The sequence below is a fragment of the Propithecus coquereli genome, unplaced genomic scaffold, assembly GCF_000956105.1.
Source record: "Propithecus coquereli isolate 6110/MARCELLA unplaced genomic scaffold, Pcoq_1.0 Scaffold408, whole genome shotgun sequence".
In the NCBI taxonomy this organism is placed as follows: domain Eukaryota; kingdom Metazoa; phylum Chordata; class Mammalia; order Primates; family Indriidae; genus Propithecus; species Propithecus coquereli.
In genome coordinates this window covers 527,466-536,193 of record NW_012149819.1, presented here as the reverse complement: position 1 = coordinate 536,193, position 8,728 = coordinate 527,466, and the positions used below count along the sequence as shown (strand labels likewise).

General features: G+C 34.7%; 1 protein-coding gene across 2 annotated transcripts in view; it reads left to right on the top strand.

Annotated features, from left to right (window-relative positions):
- The window catches only part of PDGFC (platelet derived growth factor C), a 283,569-nt gene that overhangs the window by 35,809 nt on the left and 239,032 nt on the right, over nt 1–8,728 (top strand). The gene's annotated exons all lie outside the window — the stretch shown is intronic.

The following is an 8,728-nucleotide window of genomic DNA, read 5'->3' as shown; positions in this document are numbered from 1 at the left end:
TTTTTTTTTTTTTAAATAGAGGCAACTTGTACCAGAATGAATTCCATTTAATAATAAACATAGCTAACACGTATCAAGTGCTTACTATCTACTAGACATGCATTTAAGCACTTTACATATATTAATCCCGTTAACGCTCACAAAAAAACCTTTGAAGAAAATTACTAGTATTATCCCCAATCTAAGGAGAATGTAAGCCACTTGGCCAAGGTCAAGTGCCTGAGCAGGGGTTTCAACAAAAGCAGCCTGGTGCCAGGGCTCATGCCCTTAATCATTACAGTATAGTGCCTCTAATAGCCACTTTAATTTGTTAGACCTAAAGCTCTAAGTTGGTTAGGTGCTAAGCAGACATGCTTGGTTTACAGTTTCATTTATTAAAGGCAGACAAGTCAGCGAAGGTTCTTAAATGGAGTTTATTCTTACTAACACTACATATTTGTTTTAAAGGAGAGCCTGGGCATTTGGGATAAGAAGAATCCAGAATGGCAGAGAAGTCAGAGTGTGAAAATAGGGCTTAGTGAAGCCTGGACCTGGGTTTAAATCCTGGTTTACCCACTTCTTAGTTACCTGATCTTAACTCATTACTTAACCTTTCTGAATGCTTAATTCCCTCATTTGTGAAATTTAAAAATTAAAAATTGCCTTACCGGGACTCCTAGCAAAATGCCTGGCTTGCATAGTAGATTTTAGTTTCTCTGCCCATCTTCCTGACTAGAATGACTGAAAACGAATATACAGGCTTGTAAAAACAAATGGGATCGAATGAAAAATAAATTTTGATGCAGAGAGACCAACAAAATACTCCCATGGAGCTCCCTAGGAGAACATGAGAGAGGTAATTTGTGTGCATTTCCTTAGATTTGTGCTTGTCAGATTTGAATGTTCGCTTGAATCCTCCTGGGTCTTGTTAAAATGTAGATTCTGCAATAGTCGGCTTGGGGTGGGGCCTGAGACTCTGCGTTTGTAACAAGCTGATGTGATACTGCCGCTGCTGGTCTGTGGACCACACTTTGGCCAGCAAGGACTTATCAAAGTGGATTTATGAAGCTGTACCATGGGAAGTTAGAGTGAATAATACCGAGGTCAATATCAGTAAAACATTCTAAAAGAGCTTCTCGGAGATGAAATGGGCTACATCATAGGTATTAATTCCCTGCCCAGAGCTATATATGAGCCATCTCTGATCTGTGCTATTGATATATCAGATACGCTGGGGATTGAGCCAGGCTTTTAGTTCTCTTACTCATCAGTAGGAGTTAACCTTAAATAGAAGTGGGTAGAGCATCTAAGCGTTATTGGTTACAGAGGTTCCCGGACTGTGAGACCACCGAGCACAGACGTTTTGGAGGGAATTCACTCACTGAAAAGATAATCAGATTAGATGGCTGCTAATGTTCATTTTGACCTTGTGATAGGACTTTAAGTCAAGCACTCTCTAGCTGACAGCGATAATCTGAGATCTGTTTGGTGTCTCTCTAATGCATATTACTAAGCAGAAATCTCAGAATCCCCTAAGAGTTTTAAATAGAAGTTAGTCATTGTATTCATAGGCTCTCATATGCATTTGATTGCTCTCTGATTACAAAATTTTCATATCATAATTATACACCCACGTCAAGTAATGTATACCTCCACATGCAGTTCCTTTAATTTATTGTTAGCAGTATATATATATATATATTTTTTTTTTTGGTCTGTTTTAGGTCACAATGATTTGTGCGCTTACTGTTTCTCAGAAGTTTTCAAAATTTAGCCTTCTAAATTACTAAGAAATGTAAATGGATAAGGCATTGTTATTCACTACAAATACATTCTTCTTTTTTCCTCAATTTTCACACAGCTGTAATGTTACTAGAAAAAAGTGTCTATTTATGGAAAATGTGTTTTCCATCCTGTTGAACCTTAAAGGCTTATTTTTAAGTATTTCTAGCGCTGCCACCTGTTAAATTCTATGCTTTGTAGATTTTTTTTTTATCATGAAAGAAGATAAGTTAGAAAAATAAAGTGCATTAGATGTTGGGAAAATGTCATAGACTTTTTGAATCTTGTTTGCATTGCGCTCTTGGGCCCTCCTGTTCTGGCCAGCCTTCAGGAGTGCCTGTGAGCACAAAGGAATGGCATGTATTTATACTTGTGTAAATAAGAGCCTGTATACTTTCCACTGAGAACATGCAGGCGGCCCTTTTATGGTCAACAAGGGGTTTTCCCTTTGGCCTTTAGGCAGACGGCAAAGCTACGTGCTCAAGAATATATTTTTGATACCATCCATAGGAATGGTTTCACAGTCTGGCTGTCTTTTATAAAATCTTAGAAATGCTTTTGTTATATTTGCCTTTATTCACGAATAGGTCATCCAGGAATTTATGGAGGATTTTATGTAAAAAGTCGAAGTTCTTTTTTTTTTAAAGCTACCTCTGCTCCTGTTCAATTTTTAGTTTATTAATGAGCTCCTTTTGCAAAATAATTGTTATTTTGATCGCAGATTTCAGAATCATCAGTGTTCTTTCAGGGAATATATGGTATCTTATTTTATCAATTAAGTAACTTCAAATTTTGTCTTTGATGAAGAGCCTCATGCATTCGTACACTCAAAGAAATTATTCCCCAGCTTCAAATGTATAGGAAGAGTATTGGGTTGGGAGTTTTAGGAAACAGCATTGAGCAAACACATTATTTGGTGTCTGCTTTTGCTTTGACATTATTTTTTAACAGCAAATAATATCAACATTGACTATAAGAACATTATTTTAAAACTAATACATGCTAGAAAATGATAAGCTTCATGATAAACCACTTTCTTTCTCTCAGTGCAATGGTTGGATGTCCAGCTCTAAATTCAAAGCTCTTTCTAGAACTACAGAATAGAGTCTACTGAGAGGCATTAACTTTTCATGGCTCTTGTCCCCTCTTTCTATGTAGTTTCTCATTTATAAGGGAATGCTTCATTTTTAATCTTTTTCTACAATTTGGTCAATTGCTTGGAAAAAATTTTAAATAGCATTACTTCTAAACTGTAGGCATTATTAAAGAAAAGCCTCCCCGATTATCTTTCACTCACCATGCTGATCTCTATCCATCCCTTCAGATCCCAGCTCAATAATTGCTGCATCAGTGTGGCCTTCGTTATTAATTTGCAGTCAGTCTGCAAATAGTTACTGAACATCAACTATGTGTTAAGCCACTGGTCCTCAATCTTTTTGGTTGCAAGACCCCCTTATACTTGTGAAGACTATTGAAGATGCCAAGGACCTTCTGTTTGCATGGATTATAATTATTGATAGTTACCATATTAGAAATTAAAACTGAGGAAGTTTAAATGTGATTATTTATTAATTCATTTAGAAATAGCCATGATAAACATTAACATATTTTATGAAAAAATAGTTATATTTTCCAAAGCAAAAACAATTAGTGAGGACAGAGGGACTGTTTTATAGCTTTTGAAAATCTCTTTAGTGTCTGTGTGACTAGAAAGGTCATCCAGGAACTTATGGAGGATTTTATGTAAAAAGTCAAAGTTCTTTTTTTTTAAAGCTACCTCTGCTCCTATTCAATTTTTAGTTTATTAATAAGCTCCTCTTGCAAAATAATGAATTCTCATGTAGACTTCTGCATTCAGTGCTTATCATTCATTAGGTAACCTCAGGAAAACTTGACTGTACACTTAAAAGGAAAATGGGAGTGTACGAGGCAATAAAAAAAAAAAAAAACAAGAGAACAAAAACAACACCCTTAGTATGATTATGAAAATACTGTTGATCTCACAGACATCCACAAGGGTATTCTAGACAGATAGTCAGAGGTTCCTTGACTACACTTTGAGAACCTTAGGCCATGGGTATAGGTCAGTGCACAGAGAGAAACAGACCCCTTCCTTTGCAGACCAGTGTTTATTCTAATAATACCAGACAATTCTCCTTTTTAAAATTTTCATTCTCTCATTGCAAAGTAGTCTCCAAAAAAGACAGGGGGTTGTTTTTGAAGCTCATTTTTTTATTTTTCTGATTACATTATTAAACATTTATTGAGTAAATGGATAAAAATCAACTGTCAGATTGTTGAATATATATTTTCTAATCCTATATATAGGGTATTTACTAGCATAGACAAGATTCTAAAATTTTATGGAAGATTGGCTTAAGTATCTCTGGATTAAGTGCTATAACTTTTTAACTTTTTCAGGATACTTAGAAATATATACTAAAGTACTTAGGAAGGAAACGCTATCCTGAAATGGGAAAACAATTGATCTGATGTAATAATTAGATGATTTCCTTTATGGTTCCTTGACTGTAAATCAGTAGTTTGATTTTGTAAATATGTATTTTTAGTAATTCATGTTATTCAGCGATAGAAAGGCCTCTCATGTGAATAATCTATTCAAATTATTGCTAATTGCTTCAGATATGGAGAGGAAATAAGAAAACCAGTTCTTTTTTCTTTGCATGTAATTGTAGGTAGGGAACAGTGTTTTTAGAAAGCAGTATTGCAGAGCAACTACAGTTGTTCACTAGTTTCCATGACTTCCTTTCCAATGAGTCCCTATTAACTTTATATGCTAGAGACCCAAGTAGTTTTATTTCCATTTTTATTCTTCATTCTGTCCACATCAAGCTGGTATCAGTGTTAACAGTTTTGTATTATATGGGTTATATTTTAAGAGTAAAGCTTGTAAAGGAAGGATCAGAGTTAGGAATCATTTAATATTTCTTTAAAGGATGTGTTACTTTTATTTCTTCTCAGGACACATTGATGTTAACATGTTTTTAAAAGGCATTTTATTTAAAGAAGCCACAATTTAAACATTATACAACGATAAAACATTTTCTGCATATATTCCACTTGGCTCATAATACAAGTCTGACATGAATTCTCCATTGCCATTTAAATGAAACATGTGTGTTTTCTTATATATAAGATTTGTGTAGACTCATCACTTCAAGTCCTCTTTTATGAGCTTAATTTTACTTCTTACATTTATGGGAGAAAATCCAGTAAGTGAGAACAAGGCCTTCATGATTACAGGATTTTCTTTCACATAGGGTTCAACTTGCTTGTTATTTCTTGTTTCCATATCTGACTCATTGAGTTATTTTTCTAGTGAATTCACATTGTTCATGATGTCAGTATTGGAAGTTTATGCACATATGATTGTGTAATGCAATTTAATATAATATTTGGAACCAGAGAAAAACAACATTAAAGTGGTGATGCAGTAACTACAGTACATCTTAGAGTAGGGCAAAGGTGTGGCTTCGCATACCTTTAAGCCTAAAAAATAATTATATGTAAATTAAATATCTAAAGATCTTTAGTGAATTAATAATGTAGGCCTAGACCTTATTCATCCAAAGGCTGAGAGAAAAGCCATTATATTGTTAGGGTAAATTCATGGGCAGTACTGAATCACAAAATCCCAGATCCCAAGACAGGTTGTATTCTGTATTAGTTTTGACATCTATTTAATAGGAATTCTAATATTTGATAGGAATGCAGTTTTTACTTCCAAATAAATTTTTATTTAAAAATTTAAAATTATTGTACCTATTGTAGGATCTAGATTATTTTCTTAAATATTGAAAAATGTCAGATAATCTACTCTGGCATTATTAATAGTTTAGATTATAATTTTGTTATGCCATTATATAAATAGTACGTTCATTAAGAAAGCATTAACTCACGCCTGTAATCCTAGCACTCTGGGAGGCCGAGGCGGGCGGATCGTTTGAGCTCAGGAGTTCGAAACCAGCCTGAGCAAGAGCGAGACCCCGTCTCTACTAAAAATAGAAAGAAATTAATCGGACAACTAAAAATATATAGAAAAAATTAGCCGGGGTCGGTGGCGCATGCCTGTAGTCCCAGCTACTCGGGAGGCGGAGGCAGAAGGATGGCTTGAGCGCAGGAGTTTGAGGTTGCTATGAGCTAGGCTGACGCCACGGCGCTCTAGCCCGGCAACACAGTGAGACTCTGTCTCAAAAAAAAAAAAAAAAAAGAAAGCATTAAATATAGAGATCATAATTTTTAGATTTTTTTCTAAAATGCCTAAAATTCACTGCAAATAACCATTTTACCTTATAAGGTATAATTTTTCTAATCTTTGCAAACTAGATACTATGCAAATTTCATATATTAAAGAAGTATATTAACATAAAGTCTAGTATTAAAATTAAGAATTTTCACTCCCTGGTTTTGTATCTCTTTCATTTCTTCATTATTCTCTAAAGAACTTTATCTGAAGGTAATTTTTTTTTCCTCCTCCACGAGTAAAATTGATAGTGAAAGAAATTTGCCTTTCCACAAAATATTAGCAATTGTATGGTAGTGGTAGACACAGGAAATTATTCAGAGAGTTTAGACACTTTAAAACTATTTTTCCCACCATGCTCAGATAGGTGAATATGCCTTTTTTATTTTTTAAATAATTTTTTAGATTCTTCACTGTAGGTTTTATTGTGGTGGTATGCAGAAGAAATACTTCATTTAAGTTTGCGGTGGAAAGGCAATAGCGTTTTATCAAGCTCTGCATAGAACTTACACACTCTAGTTCTTGAAAAGTAAGATTCAAGTGCTTTAAATGGTGATGTTTCCAAGATTGCGTCCGTGACCCTGTTCTCTTATGATAACATTTTCTTTGGAAATGCTTCTATGACTACAACTTAAATAACCATTTGGAAATTATTGATAATAATCGAATTATTGATAATTATTGAATTATTGATAATAGTTGAATAATTGATAATTTCCAAATCTCTATTTTCAGTACATACCTTGCTTTTGTCAGACTCGTGTCCACGTGCCTGCTGGTCATTTCTATGTGAATGTTCTCTTATTATCTCAATATTGACATGCTGAAAACTAATCTCATTTTTCAGCTCCCAAATTTAATTCATTTCATGAATTCCATTGCACAGGGCATAATATTTTTCACAGGATTTTTCATTCAGAAATCTGCATCTCTCTTTCTTCTCCATCCCTGTTTGCAAATGTTTTCGAAGGTCTGTTGTTCTACTTCCTAGACGTATCTTAAACATTACTTTCAGTCCCCTCTGCTGCTAAGTTTTAAGACAATATTATAGTATTTGCAGATTGCTGCAATAACCTCTAATTTAATTGTCACTCTTCTTCTGTTCATATACTCCATCCCATACATCAACACTGCTGCCAGAAATGCCAATCTCTTAAAATTCCTTCACAGCTCAGCTTTGCCTTTTGATAAATCCAAGTTCCTTAGCATGGCCTTCAGATCTTTCAGTTTTTCCCAATTGCTTTTTTCCAGAATCTTCTCACCTTCCACCCCTCATTTCCCTGATGATCTAAGATACTACATGGAAAGGAGCAAAAAGCTGAGGGCTGGCATTGATAGGTCAAAGAGAAAGGGTAAAAACTGTTGTTGTATTTTTTAAGACAAAACAAGTCATTTATTAGACCAATTAATTGCATTAGTTCTTCCCATCCCTTAGATAGAAGTGAATTGCAGGATGGAGGTTGTGGGGAAGAGAGAGACCTGAAGTGTGGAAATTCTCTTCTGAGGGCTCCTATTTCCTGAAATTCTGAATCATTCTTTAGATGCGGTCAAGGCTTGAGGTTAAATATACTCTCAAGGGAAATAATTTCCACCGCAGACAACCTAAAGACGGATACATTTTGAAACCCAGCCTATGGAGATGTTGGGCATATATAGGTTTCACTAAAAGACGTATCAGACTGTGATAGGAAGTCATATAGCTAGCGAGTAGCAGGGCATTTTTATTTTTAGTATTATCTGACACCAACCAAAGAGAGTGGTAATTTACATTTTAATATTGATCTCCAATGACCATAATAGAAAAAGGTAAGATAGTGATTTGTAAGTACACCTTTGTTGTATTTCCATTCCAACAATTATCAGTTTGTATTTTAATGTTTTATAATGTGTATACTTGACGTTTTAATTTCCTTGAGACAAGGACCTTTTAAAATTTTATGTTCATATTCTTTAACATAAGATCTACCATATACAGTCTGTTCTTGTTTCATGGTAACTATGGTCTATGAAGTTATCACAAATACTGAATTACTGAGCATGAACTATTGCTCCTGTGGCTCTTATGGGATTATGTCTCTATGAGCCCCTGGTCAGAACATTTTTGTCAATTGATCAATACATAACCTTGTTTTATGTGTGTCTCTGCTTAAGGACACTATTTAATACATTCATGTGCCGCACAGTGATGTTTTTGGCCAATGACAGACTGAACAATGATGGTCCTGTAAGATTGTAATGGAGTTGAAAAATTCCTATTGCCTAGTGACATAGCCTTCACAGTGTAGCATAAAGCATTACTTATGTGTTTGATGCTGGTGTAAATAATCCTACTGCACTGCCAATCCTGCCAGTCCTATAAAAGTGTAGCATGTGCAATTATGTACAATACTCGATAATAAATGACTATGATACTGGTTTATGTATTTACTATATTATACTTTTTATAATTGTTGTAGAGTCAGCCTCAGGCAGGTCCTTCAGGAGGTATCCAGAAGAAGGCATTGTTATCACAGGAGATGACAGCTCCATGCCTGTTATTGCCCCTGAACACTTCCCAGTGGGACAAGATGTGGAGGTGGAAGACAGTGACATTGACAGTCCTGACCCTGTGCAGGCCTAGGCTCTTGTGTGTGTTTGTGTCTTAGTTTTTAACAAAAAAAAATTTTTAAAGTTAAAAAAAGCCCAATTTTAAAATAGAAAAAA